The sequence below is a fragment of the Podarcis tiliguerta genome, assembly GCF_965153285.1.
Source record: "Podarcis tiliguerta genome assembly, chromosome: 3".
Taxonomy (NCBI): Eukaryota; Metazoa; Chordata; class Lepidosauria; order Squamata; family Lacertidae; genus Podarcis; species Podarcis tiliguerta.
The window spans coordinates 11,325,048-11,347,417 of NC_139536.1; the positions used below are offsets into that span (position 1 = coordinate 11,325,048).

General features: G+C 41.2%; 1 long non-coding RNA gene across 1 annotated transcript; it reads left to right on the plus strand.

Moving 5' to 3' along the window:
• Positions 1-215: 215 nt before the first annotated feature.
• On the plus strand, positions 216-21,750 carry LOC310673996. The gene is made up of 3 exons (XR_014509293.1): positions 216-8,031; positions 17,159-17,465; positions 19,158-21,750. It is a non-coding gene; the product is annotated as an uncharacterized lncRNA (long non-coding RNA).
• The last annotated feature ends 620 nt before the right edge of the window (positions 21,751-22,370 follow it).

Below are 22,370 nucleotides of genomic sequence, written 5' to 3' on the forward strand. Positions count from 1 at the left end.
GAATTAGGGAAATCAGTCAGTCAGTTTTATTGCACATAGCTAAAGGCTGCCGCAATGTATACAGAATCATTCAGCAATTAAAAGAAAACATGCTGGATTAATACAAAAAACATAAAACATTTAAATTATCAAGACATTACCTACGCTAAACAGAGCTCTAAAAGTACCTTAATAGACAGGTTAAGACATTAAACAAAAAATTTTAGAGGCTAAAATCATCACATGGCCACTAATACATTAAAAGAGAATGTTAATTAATACAATGTGCAATTATATTCGGAATTTGGTGATAAAGATAGAATATAGCGATGTAGATAAGGTCAAATAAATTCATCTCCTTTACAGTTGGTGGCTATCTTGGCTATATAATTTGCTCTAATTTTCTTAGCAGCAGTTGCAAAGGGTGCTACACTCCAGGTCACATACTTATCTCTGTCTGCGAGGAGGTATAAAATCATGTCAGAGGGGTTCTGGCCAGGGGACCTTGTCATTATAGGTGCTAAAAATCATTCTCTTGCTTCATTATATAAGGGGGAGCGCAAGATATAAAGCCTAAGGTCCTCTACTTCAGGACATCCCCTAATGCAAACACGTTCGCTTCTCGGCCTTTTGGCTAAGATCAAGTGAGGTATCACTCTAGAAAAATGGGCTGCTGGGGGTCTTGCGTGGCACCTGGAAGACTCCTTTTTATAGTGACATGCGCTCATGTTGTCTAAAGGGTATTTGTGTTATCCTTGGAGGAAGGACGATGAAGATGATGATGATGCTCTGCCTTTTCCCCTCAAGTGTCTTATGGATAAAAATAAGGACAGCTAAAAACATAGGGGAAAATAGCATTAAAAAAAATAAAATAAACATGTTTAATTTGTTTTTTAAATTGACAGTATTTAAACATTACATGTCAGACACAATACGTTTGTGGGTAACTCTGCATTTTCCTGAGGGGAGCTTTGTGCCACAATGAACCTGATAGACTTTTCAAACGCCACACAACTCTGCTTAATATATAACAGAAAGGCAGTTGAGAGATGACCTAACCTGGGGAGAAAACAGCAAAGACCTGATGAAGAGATCACAGCAGAGGTTATATTTTCTGAGAATCCTCCGGAAAAAAATAATCTCTCAAAGGACCTGTTGATGGCATTTTACCATTGTACTGTTGAGAGTGTATTAACTTATGGTCTCTGTGTGTGGTTTGGGAGCTGCATGGTCAGGGGGGAAACAACGCTGTCCAAGGTTGTAAAGACTGCGGAGAAAATAATTGGGTGCACTTTTCCCACCTTGGATCAAATCTATGCTTCCAGGTGCCATAAGAAAGCTGGAGAGAATAGTGCAGAATAGTGCACACCTCGGAAATGATCTCTTTCAGTTTCTGCCTTCTGGAAGAAGGTACAGGGTTATACAGACTAGGACTAGTCGCCTGAGAAACAGTTTCTACCCAAATGCAATTTTGGTTTTAAACACAGTGTAAGGTAGTCTCTATGTGAGTATATTGTATTCAATTATGGGGTATCAGAGTTTTTAGGGGCTAACCAGGCTGGGATAGTTGGGATAGCAGGCTTGTCGGTTTTTGAATGTCTGATGTAGATTTTTTCAATTTCGTTGTTCTGTATGGGACAATGACAATAAAGATTATCGTATTGTATAGTATCGTAAGACACCCATGAGGGAAATGTTAATGGGCTGCAGCAACAGCAACAACAAAAAATGGTTTTATAAAATGCCAAGAGACCCGGTTAGGGCCATTATCCATATGAAGAAGAGTTTTTTCTCTTTTCTCCATCCATTTCCCCTTTTCCTCCAGTGGGCTTTTTGCCCCCTCTTGTCAGTATTAATGGCCACAAAGGGCCTATCCAAGTTAATGTATTTTGTCTATTAATTTAGGACGAACTCAGCAAGAACGATGCAGTCGTATTTCCACAGCTTATACACACAGCTATCAGGAGTTGTTTTGGTGAGTGAGGATGCAGTTGGAGCTCATTTGCTTTTTAATACGTTTTTGTCTTTTTCCGTTGCTGGAATACTTTGTTGGCCCCTATACGCTGAATTTAAAAAAAATAAGAAAAAAAGCTTTCACCATGAAGGGGCAAGGCATTTGAGGTACCAAACTGCCTCAGGATAAATTGAATTTCCAAATTCAGGAGGCAGTCGTGCCCCAGTAGTTAAAGGCCAAAAACCTGGTTACAGAGTACGCTTTCAGCTGGTGCCTAAAACTATATATATAATCATGGTGCCAGGTGAGCCTCACTGGGGAAAGCATTCCAGAAATGGGGAGCTAGCACAGAGAAGGACTGTTCTGATGTGGGCAAACTTCTTGTGGAGGGGGCACACAAAGAATTGTCTTTTTGTCATCACATCAAGGACATGTTAATTCTGATAGGCATTCAGTTTAACCCGTTAATTTATGTTGTCTTTATTGGGATACCAATGCCTTGGAGTGTAGAGTTTTTGAGGACAATCTCCCAGTGGCTGCAAATGCCTTTCGAAGGCACAACCATACCTGCTCAACTGGTGTACACAGGAATATGTTAGAATCTATTTACATATGTATTACATTTCTAATCACCAGAGACATACGCAGTTTTCTATAGGTTATGGTTATTGTCTAGATTTCTATTGCTATAAGAGCAGGAAGCCTCAGGGCACAATCTTTGCAGCACTTGCTCATGTGAGACTTTGGAAACTTATATTACTGCGGCCTATTTTTAATTAGTCTGTTTTGCTTTGGTTTCCCACCTCCCACCTAGCTCTTTGTTCTCAGCTTTGCTGAGAACTTACTTCTGGCACCTTTTTTAAAAAATCTATTTTTCCTACTATGCTAAAGCAACCAAGTTAATCCAGCAAGTTCTTTGATCCTTGAAGAACAGATGTGCACAGATCTGTGTCCTGTAGTAAGAGGGGAAATGAAGCATTGTACTAGAAAGATATTACTGTAATACTTTGAATGAGAAATATGAAATATTTATATTAAGCTTTTAAAAATATATTGTCTATATATTATTGGGAACAAGGAGATTGGATAAGAATAAAGCTACATGAGATTTTAGGAGGTGAATATAAAGTATGTCAGTTTTACATGAAATCACAAGATGAGAATAGTATAACATATAAATTGCAATTGCTACAAGCATCGAAAGGATGAATAGTGGCAAGAAATCATCAGTCAGGAAGGCTTCCTAGCATCTTAAACAAGTTCCATGACTGAGCTATAAACATTAAAATAAAGAATACTTAATGAAAATAAAATGAAGGATCATTGACAGGGAAATCCATATAATTACTAACAGTAAAGAGAAGCAAGACAGCTAATAATAGGGTGTTAAGTCTCAGTGGAATGGAACAATTCCATGAGACAGTCAAGAATCAGAATATGCAAACTAATTACTGTAGTCATTAAAAGAGGTGGCAAGGTGGCTGGTATATGCTGTTGTATGAAAACTCAAGACAAAACCATTGACTCATCATATTTTCCTGCACACTTTACCAAGCACATTTGCCAGGTTTCTGGTATCCCATTTTTGTTTTGCTTACTTAGCAAAAAAAAATATATCAAATAAACATTCTTTCCATCCATTCAAAGTGTGTTTTATGTTAAAGGAAAAATCAAAGCATACAAATTAATATGGAGGCTATGGAACAAGCAGTCGGCAGGAAAGCCATTCAAATAGGTTCTGGCAATAATGAATAATGCAAGTGTTTAGATGTTACTCAACACCACAAATTTTGAATACAATCCCAGATGCGATCTCCCTGCCATGTTGGATGTGATGTACAGACACTGGTACAACAATCAATCCGATGATTTCCAGAAGTCCTCTTCATGAAAAAGAAAGCACGTGGGTGTGGGGATGCTCATTTGAACTACATTAGCAGAAAATCTTAAGTAATGCAGCACAGCTTCTTCAAATGCCTTAGGTACGGCTATCAAAGGAGACATCTTGGCTATTGTATGCATTCTGGGACATCATGTTTAGAGGAGATAAAAAGACATTAACAAAGGACTATAATCTATTATCAGGACCAAGGCTGAAAAGAAACCAGATAGTAGGAATTAACAGGAGGTACCATAACAAGGTACCATAACAAAATCTGATTTAGAAAGTCCTGCCATAAAAAGGGAAGAACAATGGAGATTTTCCCTTATGACCAATGCTACAACATGAATCAGTAGCTTTAAGTTGCGCTAATGAGGTCTGAGCTGCCACGACGGACCAGGAACAAGACCTTGAGGTCATAGAAAATAGCATGATATAAATGTTGACCTGGTATGTGGCCGCTGTGAAAAAGATAAATTCAATGTTAGGGATCATTGCAAAAGGGATTGAAAATAAAACTGTCAGTATTTTAATGCAGTGTCAAGGGGATCCCCAGTTGTGGTCCAGGAGATCCTGTCTGCTCCTCAAATCCTTGATCTGTGGAGTGGAGTGTCTGCTTTATCCTCTGATGACTAAGTGTCTGGCACCAACTTACAGCCAGGCATGATGCTACTGTACCATAGGAGCCGAGATCCCTTCGTAAAATATTTGAGGGGGCTGGGCTCCCCAAAATGGATGGGCATTGCCCTTCACGTGGTGTGCATGTGACGTGTCTTATGATCAATTATGCGGGAGGGGCTTAATTGCCCCCCCATTTTTTTATTCAAGATGGCACCCCTGTATTGTACTATGCAGCAAAATTTACCAGCTGAAAAAATATTGTTACAAAGGTTGTACGCCACCCCGTCTCTGCCGAGTGGTAGCAAGATTCCATGGAGGTTCCAGACGGTCCTCTAGGACCCGGTTTCCATTGGGAATCAAGACACAGAGGAAACTGTTGTGTCTTTAAGCAATATGGTTTATTAGCACATATTTGGAGGAGACTCTTGAGAGTCCCGTGGACTGCAAGAAGATCAAACCTCTCCATTCTTAAGGAAATCAGCCCTGAGTGCTCACTGGAAGGACAGATCCTGAAGCTGAGGCTCCAATACTTTGGCCACCAAATGAGAAGAGAAGACTCCCTGGAAAAGACCCTGATGCTGGGAAAGCTTGAGGGCACAAGGAGAAGGGGACGACAGAGGACGAGATGGTTGGACAGTGTTCTCGAAGCTACCAGCATGAGTTTGACCAAACTGCGGGGGGCAGTAGAAGACAGGAGTGCCTGGTGTGCTCTGGTCCATGGGGTCATGAAGAGTCAGACATGACTAAATGACTAAACAACAACAACAATCTGGATGCTGGTGGAGAGAGTGTAGCATTTACAGCATTCACATGTCGCGAGGGGCTTGTCCTGTGCACAGCTCAGCATTGCATTCAGAGAAGCTTCCCTCTGCCTCAGATTGTCTCCAGCCATCCCTCAGGGCATCTGCCTTTCCACATCCCTGCATGCAGTTCTCCCCACTTCCTGCTTATCCTTCCCAGAAAACCCCTAGCTAAGCAACTCTTTCCCTTCTGTCTGCTATTCAAAGCCTAGTTTTAAGTTAACAATTTTCCTGTAACCTACATTATTGACACAGACCCAAGGATTTCTCTGTGATGGGCCATCAACATCTTCTGTCATGATTAACGGCTTCTATCTTAGGTGAGGCCCCAGCCTGTATTTTTCCACTGGCCTGGCATCTTTCCTTCAATACTCCAAATATTATCCAAAAGCTACGCCTTTTATTAATTTCTAACATTTGCTAATGCTGGCAGTTATGGGTACATTTTCACCCCCAACCTCTGTTACCCCGGATCTGTAACAATATTGTATATAGCAACCCTATCAGCAGTCAATGTCGGCTGTGGGAAAGAAATGCCACTCCCTGTAGTGAAGAAAGAAGCAGACAAGTCCACAGCTGGATTATTCTGAATTATCCCCAGGGATTTTCAACAATGTTGAGGGCTAGCTCTGAGTATTAAGAGATTCCTCCTCATTGCATTCTATTTTTAACTTAAAATTCCAGCAACAGAGCAGCACATCTTGCAGGTATTAGAGAAGTCTTACAGTACTTCAGTATACTGATGATCTGACTGGAGCTCAAAAATAATCTTCCCAATGCCTTCCTTCAGCGCCCAGTCATTTTAAACATGTCATATATTCTGCAAAGATAGTTTAAGCTGGTCATGAGTAAGTTTTTCCCCTTTCCAGTTGTGAGAATTTTAATAGTTTTTCTGATAGATAAAACAGACTAGACTGTAGCAGCCTACCCATAAATATCTACATCGTCCTTAGGTCACCCCCATAAGACATGTTTATGTGGTTGCCACCTAGTGGCCCAAAAGCAAAATTGTTTCTTTTGAAGAATTGGAACTGAGCATGCTCTAGGCATGTGCTTTTAGGGGTAGTTTCAAGATGGATGCTGGACTGAGAACTGAATTAAGAGAAACCAAGAAATAAAACAAGTTTCTTTCCCCCTCTTACTGGTGTAACCTACCTTACACGCCACCCCAGTATTGACAAGCAATTAGAGATTCCAGGAATACCAGGCATGCTTAACTTTTGGGACAACGAGGCACAGTGGAGACTGGGTGGTCTTTATGATATATGGTTTATTTACACATATGTACAACCTGAGCCTAGGATGGAGGGTTGCACAGCATTACTCCTCAAGAGGGTCCTTTGCTTCTCTCATAGGCAGAGCAGACAAATCAGACATATTCTCTGTGTCTCTTTGTTATAGCCTGTCCCAGTCAGCCTACATAGTGCTCCATACCAACTTCCTCTAGCTTGCCACTTTTTTCCTGTTCTCTTACGCCATCGACTCTGAAATCCTAAACCCCTTTGGTCTCTGCCCGCCAACACACAGCTGGAGGAAGGGCTGCCCCGCCCCTTGTTTGGTACTGCTTCGCTGTCTTGATGGCTTCCCTGATGGGTTAACGACGGGCCATCATAAGCCTCGGGATCCCTTCCAACTCTACAATTCTATGATTTTATTATCTTTCAGTGTGCCAGCACCTACACTTTGGAACTCCCTGCCTATTGACAATAGGCAGGTGCCTTCACTGTTCTTTTTCTGCTGCTTGCTAAAAACATTTTTGTTCAAGGAAGCCTATCTGGACATGTTTTACTCACTGTTTAGCTTTTGATTTTTATTATTATTATTTCAGGATAAAGAAAAATGTCCATATTTCCACTCTAATACATAATTTTGTCTCTTGTTTTGTCAACTTCCCATTCCATTTTCCATGGTGATTTTGTTTTCTCCCCCTTTGCTGCATCCTATCCTCAATCTCTTATATCACAACAATATTACAGTAAGTCCTAATTCTTTTGTTGCTCATACTTCAAATCCTGCTCTCGAATTCATAAAACTATATTTCTTTAAATAGTCCAAAAAAGGCTTCCTCCACAAAACTATAATCATTGAGTTCTCTTCTTTTAGCTGTTAACTTTGCCATTTCTGCATAGTCCATCACCTTACTAGCTTCTAATTTTAATTACATTTTGCATTTTTCAAATATCTGTTTTTAAGTTCGTCTTTTTTTTACAATTTTTTATTTTTTGTAAACTGCTTAGAGGTTCTGTTTAGATTCATATATGCGTTCTGTTAAATACATAAAATAAACATTGCAGATCAGGGCCCTGAGGCTGAGACAGTGGCCACATGTGCATGTCACACTAAACATGCAACCATCCTAATTAAACCTATCCAATTAGATCTAGGCTGTGTTGGCATGCTGTAATGTGAGGGAGAGGTCCCTGCTGCCCTTAAAGAGGCAGTGGTACAGCTATTCCCTAATAAGCCCATTCTGCATCCAATGGTTTAAGGACAGCTAACAACCGATCACAAATACTGCACAGTATCTTGAGCGTGAAGATGCCCGAGAGGGTGGCAGAAAGGCAACTGCAAACACTCTTAGAATATATCAATTCCATTCTGGGTTCATGACTAGTTTCAGGAATGATTTGGTTGAGGAGATGCTACATGAAATCATGTTTGCTGCCAAAAATAGCCCTCTTTTTAATTCTTTGTCCTTTCGCTTCAGCATATGTGGAGAGAATGTAACATGACATCCTCACGTTGAGCATTGCTATGTCCCATCTGCTCCAGAACAGTCAACAATACAGAATGAGGTGAGATAAATGACAAGGTGGTGGCATGTCACATATTTTTTCCCTATGTAGGTGTTACAGTGAGAAGACTGGGAACTAAATTTGCAGGGGCTGTTTTCAGCAGCAAATACACATTTAAGGTAACTTCCATTCTGAGCCTAAAGGAAAAGGCCACACACATCTCCCTCTTCACAAGCATGTAATCATGTGCTAATAAATTTTGTTGAACCCATTAACTGCTGCTTCAGGATGTAAATCTACTGTACTTGATTAAAAAGAAGTAAAAACAAGTGAGTCCCCTTCAGTGCACCACTATTTAGAAATTGCCAGCTCCCATTCAGAATTAAACTACATGGAGACATCCAGTCTAATCATGCTCAGATGAAGAAGTGAACTCATTTGCCCTCTTTTAGAGAACTCTTTGTAAGTTTTATAATGTTGGACAGAAAAACCAGTGGCGTGTGAAATGGCCGAGAATAGATTTACAATAGAGGAGTCTAAAAATAAATTCACAACATTAAAAGAAAAATAAATTATTCCTCGGCTATCCTTGTGTTCCTCTCATCATTACCATTGTCTCAAATAGTTTCCACAGATCATTATAAAAAAGGTTAGGGAAGGTTTTGGAAATGCCATGCAAAATCATAACCTTCCTTTAAAAGAAAGTGTGCAACAAAAGCAAGCCATAAAAAAGCCACAGAATGACAAGATGGAAAAAACAGTTACACCACACAGGAAGGAGTCCAAGGAGAAACCGGGCAACTAAAATGATAGGGGCAGAGACATAAACTGACAAAGCAGACATAAATTAAATACTGAAAATCTACAAGCGAGGGAAAATGTACTGTTATCTCTGAATAGGTTGCAAAAGAAGGGGAAAATTCAGCAACGGTAAGTATCTCGGGCACTGCTGAGTTTGGATGCAAAAGAAGAAAATAAGGGAATGCAAAACCAATAAATGTCATGGTCTGAAGAAACCAAGGAATTAAAATGCGGCATTCTTGAATTTAACATTGCTCTAGTCTTAATACAGCAAGAGGAAAGGAGGCTGAACAAAAATAGCTGAATGCAAACATTTGCACAGTGATTAGAGTGGATTACATGTTTTATCTGGAGCGCCCATCGTGTTTTTCTGAAACTCTGAGCTCAGGGAGGAAAGCAGAGTTCTGCAGTGATTTTACTGGCATTTTCGTCTTGCCCTCTTTTCCTTCTGCATTTTCAGAGCACGAAAAATCCTTGCTATTAGGCCTGCCAGTAATTCTCTGGTCTGACTAATGAAAGTGTGTTCTGTTAATCTAGACATAGATGCGGAAGGTCCATCATCAGGGCTGCTTGTGGTCGTTGCTGTTCCAGTTAAAAGCAGCTGGGGGAGGGGAACTGTGGTGCTATGGAAGGTGGGGTTTAATTCTCTCCACCCCCACCCCCCTGTGCCATATCCCAATTTAATCCACATTTTTCAAAGCTTCTCTTTGCCCTGCTATGTAATTTTAGACCCTGGACTTAATGGTCTTACAGTAGGGAAAGTGGAGACCTTTAGACAGTGGAGGGAGCGGGGACCTGTGTATTATTATTTCAGTTGTGAAACACTCAATTAACATTTCTCACCTCCAGAGTAGAACCTTGTGTCAGGAAAAGCAGCTGGGAGCTGGGGGTGGGGTGCAATTTGGAGCAGGAAAGCAACCAGCCTGGAAGGAGTTGGACTTATTGACTACAGACTGCCGCCTTATTAAAACGTTAATAGTCCTATTGGTAGGAAAGTACAGAATATTTAATTTATCTCTAGTTTATATATACATTGCTCGATTGTAAACAAACAAACAAAAAATTCTAAAGTTTTACAATAGAAGTAAAACAATAACACTGGTATAAAAAAATCAAAAAGATTAAAATCAGCCATAAACTGAAAAGACTTGTCCACATTCTGCATATCTGGGTAGCCTATGGCCACCTGCAGACTGTGAGGATTTTGCTGAAGGGGTTCAAATGCATACCAGAAATTTAGCATCCCCTTGATTCCTTCATCCAAGCTGTTTAAAAAGACATTCATTGAACAGCAATGGGCCTAGGACAGAACCCTCTAGCACCCCATTAGTCTCCCCCCCCCCCCACTTTGATGAAGAACCATTAGCAAGCATCCTTTGGGTTGGGTCTGTCAATCAGCTACAAACCCACCTAGCAGTTACGTCACCCAGCCCACATTTTACCAGTTTCTCACAGCCTCAGAGTAGCTGTGATAGCAATGGAGTAATGAGATCTCTTCTGCCTGCCCCTGCCAAGAAAGGAGCAGCATTCAGCAGCAATTGAGGCTTTTGTGTTTTAGGATGAGGGTTTAAACAGAGACAGAACTCCTTAGAGTAACTGCAGATTCAAATAAATCTAGAGTCACCGTCTTGCCTTGTTAGCCCTGTGCTGCAAATCAGTTACTAAGGCAGCAGAAGGCAATGGCCCATTCCTTTTCTTCTCAAAGATGTCACAATGCAAATTTCACAATGTGCAAGCACAGGTGATCCTTTATGAAAGATCTGGGCCATGCTTACTATAAGGGCATCTGCTTCACTAAGGAAACTGTGTGATATACTTTCTAGCCTTTGAAACCACACATATTTTTCAGGTCTTACACCCAGCATCTTATATTGTATTGCATTTTTGGCAGTGCTGCCCTGCCACAAACTGTGTTGTGCTGGGTCTGATGGGAGTGGTGGTTCAAAACATCTGGAAGATGCCTGGCTAGAGGAGGATGCTCTAAGTGAGGCGCAGCCAACAAGGTGCCCTTCATCTGTTGTTGGACTACAACTCCCATAATCCCTGAGACAATGGTCTATGCTTGGTGAAGCTGATGGGAATTGAGAGTACAACATCTGGATAGCACTGTTAGGAAATAACTGGCGAATGCCCACATGTGGGGGGAGACTACAAAAGAAAAAGAAACAGCTGACTGCCTGAATACAAAAAAGTGTGGGGCTTGACTCAGTCTCTAGTCAAAAGAACTCCTAGCAGATTTTAAAACAAAAATGCTTGCAATGTTTGCAAAGTGCAGGAAATACAGGGCGTTATACCTTTAAATGTCCCCATATTAAGCACTCACACTTGTGCTCTCCTGTCTCTACCCCTCTTGGGGTGAATAGATAACAACCTTAAGTTTAAATGCTTTACTTACAATAGTCAGAGATCTCACTCATGCATTGTTCTATGCAGCAGCAGAGACAACACAGGCAAGGTATTCTTGGTTATAGCCTTAGACGTCTGCTCAATTACATGGTTCAAAAAGGAGAGAGAGAGAGAGACTGGGAGGAAGGAACAGGAAACAACCCAGTGTGGTGTAGTGTTAAGAGCAGTAGACTCATAATCTGGGGAACCGGGTTCATGTCTCCACTCCTCCACATGCAGCTGCCTTGGGCCAGTCACACTTCTCTGAAGTCTCTCAGCCCCACTCACCTCACAGAGTGTTTGTTGTGGGGGAGGAAGGGAAAGGAAAATGTTAGCCGCTTTGAGACTCCTTAGGGTAGTGATAAAGCGGGATATGAAATCCAAACTCCTCCTCCTCCTCTTCTCCCTCCCTAAAGGTTAGAGGTTATCATGACCAAACTGAGTCTTCTCTTGCTATTAATAATTCTGTGGTCCTTAACCCTTTTCTTACTCGCAATAAAGCACAGTTACGTTTGGCTGCATAAATTTCCCCCAGGCACCATGTATATGGGGTTTACCATTTCAGACAAGCACGGCATCCATTCAGAACAGCTCTCTCAAATTATTTGGGTATTTAATTTCTTCTTCCCCATTTTCTATACATATGCACTTTCTTCTCCCAAAATTGCATTTTTTAAAAAATCTCTCTAAAATAGCACTATACAATTATTTCCATCCCTACCTCATATCCTGCTTCAGTGGGTTGGCATCTGTACTTTCAGCCAGCCCACTTACATCTGTTTGTAGTTCCTTCTTTCGGTTCCTATAGTAGCCTTTGCCAACCTGTGTTGGCTGAGGCAGGCCGATGGGAATTGTAGCCCAAAACATCTGGAAATTACCAGGTTCATGAAGGCTATCCTAGAAGGAAGATCCTGGAACTCAGTCTATTTCATCAGTTATAGAGACCATAAGGACCTCCACTTTTTCCTAATAATGCATACCTTTTTGTGGATTTTAATTGTAAGTTTACTTTGGGAGCCCAACTTGGATAAAAAGTGGAGCACAAATGAAGTGAATTGATATCCACCAATAAATATGATGTATCATGCTGAAAAACAGTGTTTGTGTGTGGACGGATGGCTTGAAATGGAATCATAAAGTAGCACAGATTCTGGATAATCAAGTGGGGTTGTGTATAACCTCTGTGATATCATCATGAAAGCTCAATAAAAATAATGTCTGGAGAGGAGAACACCCTCTCTTCCTGAACCCAATGAAGGACTCTGCGTCTTCTACTTTTTTGTCCTAGGAATAGCTGCAGTTCCAGCCTTGCCTGCCTGCTGTGTGTACATGGTTGTTTGATTGCAGAAAGGAAAACTACGGTTTTTTAAACCTCCTTTGTTTTGGATAGCCGAAAGAGAGAGAAAATAGATGAGAACTGTGTCCAAAGTTCTGATATTGCCAGAAAGGGCCGGTTTATGGACTGCTAGTCTTTTAAAAACTTTCTGATCCTTCAACAACTGTACCAGAGAGGTGAGAGGAATGAAATGAAGTTTTCTTTATTCTTGATAACAGTCCTCTGCTAGCAGAACTCTGAACGTCCCTCCACCGCAGACAAATTTCGTATTCCCCTGGAACATATGTCAGAGGCAATTTACTGTAGAAACATTAGGAGGGAGAAACACAGCCTCTTTCTGTATGTTTCTGGTGAGATCAACAGACTTTTTCCACTGTGACATCGCAGGGTGCATGCCTGCCAAGGCTAACTTTAAAGTATTGATGATGGCAAGCAAACTCAACAGAAAAAAACTACCTGCATAATTTCTAAAGGAAAATTATTACTTTTGATAAACAGTGGCTGGTTTAGAATTAAACTTTTTATCACATAATTGGTCTTTTTTTTTAAAGGGAATCCTGAGCTAACTTGAATTTGTTTTGCTCAGGTGTTATGTTTCATTAAAGATACTGTACTTTTCAGTCTTTAGGACGCCCCAATGTATAAGACGCCCCCTATTTTGGGGGCCTCAAAATTTAGAAAATGGGGGATTGAGCTTTGGGGAAGGATTATTTGGAGGGAATGCCAAAAATTGCTCACCTGCTAGAACATAGTTAAACAGGTTACCCTATCAGAACCCAGGGGGGTGGAGTTAGAGGGACTATAAAACCAGCTCTGGGAGGGGCAAAAAGGAGGTGTTTGTTAGGAGTTCTTGGAGTTTGTTGGGAGTTGGGTGGTTGGTTGGAGTGGGAGTGAATTGGGCTAGAGTTGTGGGTAGGTTGAGTTAGTGTGACAAAATAGGCTGAGTCAGGAACAGTTAGGGGCTAGGCAGACAAGTAAATATCTGAGAGGTGGTTTAGTGAGTGAGAGCAGGTAGCGAAAGTTATAGGTCTGGATAGGCACCCTTTGAATGTAATTGACTGATACTGTTTATGAAACCACACGCTTGTTAAACTGCAATAAATAAACAAAACTTTATGTTTCAATATAACCCTGACTGGACTCAGTATTGTACCAGGTAGGGCCTGGTTGGTGGCAGCGAGAAATAAAGTGGTGGCACAGGAATCAATAGACGGTGAAATGTCCGGGGACCCTGTGTGATCGCCACAGGAGGGAATGAGCTCTGGGGAAGGATTATTTGGGGGGAATGCCGAAAATTGCTCACCCGCCAGAACACAGCACACAACCACTCACGTCGCTTACAATTGCCGCTTCCGATCTTGGGCTCGCACTTCATTCCGGCAGGTGAGCGATTTTTTGCATTCTCCCCCCCCCCCCAAACAATCAAGCGGCCAATCGCTGCTTACAATCTCCAGCTCGTGCCAAAAAACCATTCGCCCATCCCCCTCAGCACTACCCATGTATAAGATGACCCTAAATTTTGAACCTCATTTTTGGGTCAAAAAAAGCTCGTCTTATACACAGAAAAATACAGTAACAGTGCCCAGGCTGCTCTGCTTCTCATGCTCTACCATATGAAATTTCATGAATGAAAATATCAGTTAATTACGTACGGGCAAGATAACTGATTTCATCTTTATATCTATCTTTTCAAGGTAACAATCATATACTATGCAGAGGTTAGCAGGACCAACTATAGGATGGTGAGGGGGAGAAAGACAAGCACCAGTTGCTGTTAGCTGTTCCCTCCCATCTCTGCTCTTAGTAGAACTAAACCTTGTGCAAAAGGCTGTTCTCACATGCAGATTTTCTTTTCTGGTAAGAAGCATTGGCTAATCACTCAATTCAGATACTACACCAAACAATGGTTAATGAAGTTTAACAATAGGTTGACACAATGACTGAATAAACAAGCCATGGTTTGTAACCAGCTGGCAAATCAGAAACCATTGTTAGAGACTCGGGTTCGGCTCTCTCTGCCCCTTGGTCCCCCATGACGGCGCTGGTGCTTCTTCCCTCGCCCCTGCTCTCCGCAGCCAGCCGTGACCTGGGCAGCCCTGGTGCCCCAGGAGGGCGGCTGTCTCGGAGGAAGGACAGTCCAAGCTGTAAGGTGACTTTCACGACAGCATACAGTGCTCACCGAAAAGCTGTTTCTCAGAAGGTTGCCTTACCATGAGTGCTGTATCCCAGAGTTGGGCCAATGTGCTCCCTTGAGCCCCAAAGACAGAAACACTCACTGGGGAAATGGTGAGGTTCGTTCCATGGTTGAGCTCTGCCCAGTGCTGGTAGAGAGCAAGGGCAAACTCCGTGCTCAGGTTCTGTGGTTCATGGTGTCAGTATAAAAGCTGTCCTGCCCCTGCTCTCCATCCAGGTCTTCAAATATTATGTCATCCAAATGGAGAAGAAGAGAAGGCTAGCAATTATAACTGTTTAGGAACTTTCTTATATACCCTGAACATATCCTTGGAAATAGAGGTTACCTTCATGTTTTCCTTGGCATTTCTTCCTCCTGTCATCTTCCTGCAGATCAGGATAGCAGGAGGTCTGCAGAGCCTATAGGGAAACAAAGAGCCACATGGGATATGTTTATTTTCTGAACCTCCAAACAGGCCTCAAACAGTTACAGAGAGACCTTTCTTAAGAACCCTTAGGGACTAATATTAACCTGGAAGCAACATCTATATGCTGAAGTGTTTTACCTTTGCAGTGTAATAAAAAATTAAGGTATTATATATATATAATAAATGTTCATAAATGTACCAACCAAGCACAAACATAGAATACGTGGACCACATATCTGGAGCAGCACAGGAAAACCACTTTGACTCCCAAACTGACCAAATGTTTTCTCTGCAAGGAGAGAGGGCAGGAATTGGGTAATAACCAATTCAAAGGAATGGGCAGACTACCAGTAAAGGCAATCAGATAAGGCATTATCAGATAACCTGGCAGACAGGACAAACAACAACATTCAAATTTCTGCTGTAGACCACCTTTTCTATGATGTAGTTATGATGTTTGTGGGGGTGGTTTTGGGTTACTCCCCTTCTGTGATGTATGTATGATGTATGGAGGGGTGGTCTTGAGCTCCAGGGCAGGGAATTTAAAATGTCTATATAAGGACAGGCACACCTTTGTTCTGGGTCCTCCTCCATCCTCCTGCATGTGAGGGGAGCATCCTGTTGCAACAGCTTTAATAAAGATCAGGCTTACTAGCTGCTTTACTTCTCGATATTCTCCGGTTGGCCTCTGTTCTTTTCTCCTACCAATAGGGAACCCACGTAAGGACTCTATACGGGCTCTTGGATATCTCATAAGGGGAAAAGGGCAGATTTTGTTTACAACAGCAGTCCTCTGAAAGAGGGGTCCAGAGACGAAGGCTGTGGGCAAGGGGGAGGACTCTGGGAGAAGAGAAATTTTATTTTTTCTTCCCAGACGGGAGAAGACTTTTCTCAGCCTTGAAAGTCTAAAAAAGAAAGAGAAATGGGACTCACAGTTAGTACTCTCTAACGCCTCTATGCTCAAGATGAATTCACTATCATCACAGAATGCAGATGCTGAGAGAAATCCTCCTTACGTGTCTATCTTCTTCCTGTAACAAACGCAAAATGATCCAACCATAAGAGCTCACCAGACCTTTTAGCACTCTGGTGACCAGTGAGCCAGCAGAGGGAGGTGTCACAATGGCTTTTGTAAATCTGGGGCTATCTCTTGAAAATAGCAACACTTGGTGGGTCTGCTGAGGTGCCCAGATGGAGACCACCAGGGAACCCATGATATGGTGTTTAGAATTATACAGACAAAAACTTTGTTGTTGTTTAGTCATGTCTGACTATTCGTGACCCCATGGACCAGAGCACGCCAGGCACTTCTGTCTTCCACTGCCTCCCGCAGTTTGGTCAAACTCATGCTGGTAGCTTCGAGAACACTATCCAACCATCTCGTCCTCTGTCGTCCCCTTCTCCTTGTGCCCTCCATCTTTCCCAACATCAGGGACTTTTCCAGGGAGTCTTCTCTTCTCATGAGGTGGCCAAAATATTGGAGCCTCAGCTTCAGGATCTGTCCTTCCAGTGAGCACTTGGGGCTGATTTCCTTAAGAATGGATAGGTTTGATCTTCTTGCAGTCCATGGGACTCTAGTCTCCTCCAGCACCATAATTCAAAAGCATCAATTCTTCGGCGATCAGCCTTCTTTATGGTCCAGCTTTCACTTCCATACATCACTACTGGGAAAACCATAGCTTTTACTATACGGACCTTTGTTGGCAAGGTGATGTCTCTACGCAAATAAATATATAGGGGGGAAAGAAAAGAAACCATTGTTGGAATTTAAAGTGTTTTTGCAAACTATGGTTTAGTGTGATGTCTTGAATTGACAACCTGCCTTTATGTCTCTGAAGGTTATTACATTTAGAGACTAGAGTTAGCCTGTACGTTTGAAAACTGAAACCATGGCTTCAGTTCTAAACTATGCCAAGTACAAGCAGAGTTTGACATTATGTCTCAAGTTGAACAAATAGAAATATTTTGCCTGCAAATTTACACACTTAAAACTTTACGACTAATAAACAATGAATAACAATGCTAAAAGAAAAAAACAAACATTTGATGCATTTTATTTAACCAGGTAGAATGATCACTAATGGAGGCAGTTCTGGACAGAAAGTAGCCAAAAGTTACTTGGTGACATCCAAGCCAATGGGACTCATTGCTAATGAATCCTGTCCTGAGAGCATAGGATCCAAATGGTAGTCCCAGACAATTCACTGTTGTCTTCTTTCTCCCTACATTGCAACTAAGTGGAATGGCTGCTGAAGGAGACATTTCTAGGAAGGAGCCAAATGGCTTGGTCCTACCCAATCCAAAGCACAGTTCTCACTGCCTCACTTTAGCTGATGCAATCTGGAGCTACAGTTTCATCCTCAATCTTGAAGGTAGAGATTAAGCCCTCTAAAAAATATAGTCTGCAACCGTGTAATAAATTTATTTATTTATTTTGGCAGCTGATGTCTTATCTATTGTGTAACGGTTTAAACGTAAGGTTTCATTATCTATACTGGATTTTAGAGCTCAAAAACCAGTACAGTACACAGCCTACAGTGTGCACAATATGGGACTTCCTCCACACCCAGTAAAACGGTGATGTAAAAACAACAAACAGCTCCGTTCTAGGCCTGTCTACTCAGAATAGAGTTTGGTTGTTCTTCATGAGGCTTATTCTCAGATGTATATGATTGTAGCTATTGCGGCACCCTACAAACACAGAAATTTATTATTTCATAATAAATAATATTCTGGTCCACAGTACTCTTTATTTGATGCATGAAGTGCAATCCCAAATCTACAAGCTTATAAAGATATTTGTGTGCAAACATGCCTCCCTAATTGAAAATCTTCCCATGTTTATCAGAGAGCAGACGAGAGGCTCTGTACAGGTAAATAAAAGTTGCAAAAAGCTGCTACATTATATCTGAAAAGTTTAGGAAAACAGTCCTATTGCTTTTCTTTGGGGAGAAAAAACACACAAGCATCTTTCGGGAAGGTTTTAAGCTTTTTAATTAGTTTTGGCTGGTAGCCAAAGACCTGCATTGAGGGCTTGCATTAGCCAAGTAACTTTTTTTTTTTACTTATTTCTCTTTGAACAGCTAATCCAGATTCCACATCACAATCTCCTTCCAGTTTCAAAAGCAGCTTGCCATATGGCAAGTGGGTGTGGAATTCCTTTAAGAAGAAAACAAGTCTAAAACCCTCTTAGACTCATGGAGCTAGTTCCATGGTTCTCAACTCCCAGGCTTTGATTTCTGACCCACCCTATGTCTAGGACAATTCAAAGTCAGCACGACAAAACACCCAATTAAAAGATAACAAATAAAAAGATTAAAGTCAGCACTGTTTAATCCTGCTTTATATGAGGAGACTGCGTTGATTGACCTGTGGTATTCAACTCTCTTATTCGAATTAGGTAGAATCCATTCTGAGTCCTGTACAAGCTGCGTTCTCTTGCAATTGCATCTTGCCATGAAATGCAAATCGCCAAAAGCAAATGATTTGGCTTGCACTTTTATTTGTCTCCAAAGAGATTTTATTAAACAGTGAGAAAAATGCCTGCTATGGATGTTGAAAGGACTCCTTCCACACAACAGACACATTCCGCCCCAGCAGTATTGCTGCCAGTAATAGATAGCCATGCTAGCCAGTCCCAGAGTGATATGCAGAGTGCATTACAATAATATATGGGAGAAAGGAAAAGAGATATTCAGGGGCATGACTGCAAGTTTGGGGAGGAAAGAGCATGTTTAACCCATTCTCAGCTGTGTCCCAGCCAGGCTATTTTGCCTGGTTCAGTTTAAGGATGGGACAGTTCCACCTTCTTTTGGACTCAGTTATGGCAACCAAATACAAAACAATAGTTTCAATAACTTCTTCTAGCAATCTTAGACTTAAATTATCAATTAGCATCAATTTCTACAATCAGCACACACTGAGAATGTATTAGAGATACAGTATTCACAAACATCACAGAATGGGAAAAGATGCACAATAATCTTGAGGTTTTGAGAGCTGAAAACAAGCCCTGTATATGGACATTTTCTTATAACTGCCTCTTTCTAATATTATCTCAACAGATTTTGGCAGGATCTATTTCTGAGGTGCTAGTTCCTTTTTTGATAGGCTGTGAGCTGATGTTCCTATTAGCAAGATTTACCCCCACCTCATGAGAAGAGAAGACTCCCTGGAAAAGACCCTGATGTTGGGAAAGATGGAGGGCCCAAGGAGAAGGGGACGACAGAGAACGAGATGGCTGGACAGTGTTCTCGAAGCTACCAGCATGAGTTTGACCAAACTGCGGGAGGTAATGGAAGACAGGAGTGCCTGGCGTGCTCTGGTCTATGGGGTCATGAAGAGCCGAACACGACTAAATGACTAAACAACAACAACCACCCCTGGTAAATCTTTAAAAACCAGGAAATGATCAATGCTGCGGTCATTGCTACTTGATGAAAGACTACGCTGATGAACCACAGAAGCTTGATAATATTTGTTCACAGGGTTATATTCTACACAGAAGCTTAGCAGATAAATATTCAGGCTTTTACAAAAAATGCTTTTGTAGTTGCCTTCAAGAGCTAGAAGTTTATTGGCAGTGGTTTTACTCATGTGTCATGAGACCTTTGCTCTAGTACAAGATTACCCAGGCTCCTCTTCTACCCCCACCCAGCCATAATTTCATCTGGAGACCAGTAATTAAACCCTTCCACAAAGATCTGATTTGCTGGGAAGGAAGGAAAGATGATCTGTCTTGGGCAAGATCCACATTTGATTAAAACTGGAAAGATAACATCTTATTTTTGCTGACAAATCCATCATATTTATGATGATCTAGATGCCACTAATTCTAATTTCTCTGAAATTTGATTTGAAAGGCTAGTTTTCCTACAACCTGTAATTTATTCTTTTCTCTTTCACAAAAATGATTTTCTCTTGTTTTGTGGATAACAGAAGAGGTTGGTGAAAGGGATTTTTCTACCTAATCTCGAAGAATTAGGACATATACATCATCCAGATATTTGGGTTAAAAGCATAATCTGTTTAGCTATTTGACCCTACTTGGAATTTTCCCTCTCCCAAATGTTTCCTTCTGAACCAACCATTAGTTTCTACTGCATAATTCTAAAGCTACTTGAATTTGAAGAACACTACATAAAAGTAAAATGGGGGGACACTACCAAGTTAGAATTTCACTCCTCTCATTTGTGAAAGAACTGGGGCTTTATTCTCATGTGAGATTTTTTAAACTTCTTTATCAATACAGCATATAAGCACTCGTGACTATTAAGTACATTAAATCCCCTGGGTTAATGCAGCGCTTGGGAGTTTAATAATGCCAAACACGCAGGCAATCAATTCACTTGATTTCCTTTACTTTTCTGCAGCAACCTTGTTTCTCCTCTGTACTTTTTATGCAAAAGTTAAGTTGTGACAGGAATACAGATGCAGAAATGTCTAAGCTGTAATGAAAATCTGAACTTTGGTGAGGGCTGCCATTCAGATGTAAATGTAGCAGGTCCAGAAGCTCAAGGCTAAACTAAACATAATTAGTCAACACATCTGGGGGTTTTTAAGCAGCATGTGCATGACCCTTAATTCTGGGGATACCACAACACAAAAGGTCTAACCCTTTTCTTCTTTTCCTAAGGTGCTATTATCTCCAGATGAAAAGCAGCTGTCCCCGCCCAATCAAGTAAATATCCAAAAATACTTAACTGACTGACAAATTGCACTGCAGATAACTCAGTTCTGCCCCCCCCCATAAAGCCTGCTCCCCCCCCCCCCAAAAAAAAAATCCTGGCTACACCCATGGCTGTGACCTCAATCTTTGCATTCTCTTTCAACCATGTCTTATGCATGCAGCCCATTTCACTCTGCTCCATAGAATTCAATGGAAACAATGAGAAGAGAGCCAGAGCTCATCTGCATTGCCCCACCCCTTCATCTGCATAGCTGCTGTTTCTTGATGTGAAACACACCATATATATATATATATATATATATATATATATATAACCTTGAATGAGAGCTACATCCACCCCCCTGCCTGCTTTTTCTTGATGTGAAATGCACACAATATATATTTTACCTGGAATGCGAGATATATCAATCTTCTGGGTCTGTACTTAAAACAAGATGAGCACCTATAATTGAAGTGTAGAAACCATGCCCCACTCAACAGGTCCATATTTCCGGGTCTTCCAAGAACGCTATAGCATGTTGTGTCCAGGGAAGGTTAAAGTTTATGTATTTGGGGAGGGTCTCTGACCTTGATTATTTTTCGGTGTTATCTTGAAACAAATTCATGTTCCTTCTTGGGGCGGGGACGTGGGGGGGGGGGGAAGCGTTCACAAATGGAACTAATCCTTTCCAAGAAAATTATTGCAGGGGTGGAGTGGGAATTAGCTAGAGAAAAAGACAATCTTCTCCCTCTCTCCCAGTTCTTGCCACAAGGGGGAAATTCTCAAGACCACTTCCCTCCCCCACCACATGGGTGTTCTCTCGTGCCAGTGGTAATGATTCACAGGGATCTTTGGCCTGCAAGCGAATGCATGAAATGGGGAGGGGGAGTATAATATTTAAACACCTCCCCCATTCACAAGCATTAACAGGCAATTCAACCTCAGTTGAATTACATGCACATCCAATTATTGACCAGATGGCATGTCATATAAGATATATATATATATATATATATATATTCATTCATATATATATATATATATATATATATAATACACACACGCACACACATATATATATGTGGATATATATATATATATATATATATATGTATATACACATACATACACATATATACACATACATGCACACACCCCAGAAAAAAATAGAATATTGATATAGATATAGATATTAGAATATTTGCTTTCGTAGATTTTCACGGGTACAGGAATGCAGGTTTTGGTGTCCTCGGGTGTCTTCCCGTGTAAAAGTTGGGGTGTCTAGGCGACGTTTCGACGAGGTCTCACTCGTCATCTTCAGGCTGGTGCTTTCGGCTTCTTGTTACTGGAACAGAGCAGGATCTCAGTGTTTGAGTTCCTATAAATACTGTTGAGGAGGTGTGGTGTATAGCCTCCAATGTTCTGGGCAGAGAGGAGGTTCCCAGGCTAGTGTGCCTTTTCTTCTTTTGTTCCTTAATTACTTGAGGGATATCTTGGGTGATTTCTTGAGTGATTTCCTGAATCCCACTTAGGTGGGTCATTAGGTGTGGATTAGTTGCTAAAGCCTTCGTGTCTTGAACTCTTGAACTTTGTGAAGAGTTTTTCTGA